At 40.6% G+C, this 1,302-nt stretch overlaps 1 protein-coding gene across 1 annotated transcript in view; it reads right to left on the minus strand.

The window, feature by feature from the left end:
- LOC106534597 (bridging integrator 2) overlaps positions 1–1,302 on the minus strand; it is a gene marked incomplete in the record, with an annotated part of 15,499 nt that overhangs the window by 6,439 nt on the left and 7,758 nt on the right.

The raw sequence follows: 1,302 nt of genomic DNA on the forward strand, positions 1-1,302 counted from the left end.
GCTATATCCACCCTGAAGGTTAATCTTGGACAATATCTGATGATCGACTCTTTTAAATGAAACCAGAGAGCGTTGACAGARAGGAGAAGGTAGAAATGACTCAGCCTGGAACTGAAAATATGGATGGAGGACAACAGAGCTGCTTCATCTGCTTCCATTCGTTTTAAATGGCAGCACCTGTTTTTATCCACCTCAAAAAAAAGTATCTCTGTACTCAGTGGTGGGCACTAATCCCATAATGCGCAAAAGCAATAACTGCGGACCTTAATTTCTTGTTTGTGCTTTAGGGGTTTTACTAATTTTTTTAAACGATGTGTGGATTTGCGCTTTCAAATTTAAAACTGAGTAATGCTAAACTGCTTGTAATTTGGTACAATTTAGAGAACAATGAACCGAACATGCATATTTTTGGTCTGCGAGAGGAAAAGGAAGTACCCAGGCAAAAAATAAGCACGCACAAAGAGAACATGCAAACTCCACACAGAAAGACCCCACGCTGCGAGGTGAAACTTCAACCTTCTTGGTGCCATGCAACAGCTTTAGCTACTGCACTGCTGTGCAGCACTGAACTTTACCTACAACCTGATGAATGAGGCCTGCACAATTTGAGATTGACTCATACTGTGAAATGCCAACACTCCCACACCACGAACATTGCTCAACATGACCTTGAAGAGAATTTGCTTTGATGCCCACTGCTGAATAATCTTTTCCCAGCAGAACGTGCTGCAGATTTTTGGAAATTACATTTAACCCTTCCCAGACCGCTGAGCAGCTTCAGGTGATTTTCCACCATCATTACTGATGTCTTTCCATTCTGGTAAGGCACTGTATTAACACACACCTGTATGCTCCAGAGCAACAAACTGCCAAAACACCTGGTTTTATAGAGGCGTTTACACTGTCAATGATCAGTGAAATTAATACATCTGATCAGCAGCACCTGGTGAAAACTGTCCCTCTTTAATGCTATGGAGAGAAGACCTTTATCTACACATGGCATTTTTATTTAAATAAACTTTGTTGTGYATACTTTCCTAACAGAGCACTTCACTCTCAGACYGCAGGTTTACTTGTGGTTCCTGGAGTTTCTAAAAGTAGAATGGGAGGCAGAGCTTTCAGTTATCAAGCTCCTCTCTTGTGGAACCAACTTCCAGTTTCTGTCCGTGAGGCTGACACTCTGTCTACTTTTAAAGAAGACATATCATGCTGAATGCACTTTTTTTGCATTCATAAACTATTTTTTTGTGCAATTATAGTGTGTAGGAGTGTAGAAAACTTAAATTTCTTCTGTCCTATTAC

Source organism: Austrofundulus limnaeus, unplaced genomic scaffold (assembly GCF_001266775.1).
Source record: "Austrofundulus limnaeus strain Quisiro unplaced genomic scaffold, Austrofundulus_limnaeus-1.0 Scaffold1217, whole genome shotgun sequence".
Lineage (NCBI taxonomy): Eukaryota > Metazoa > Chordata > Actinopteri > Cyprinodontiformes > Rivulidae > Austrofundulus > Austrofundulus limnaeus.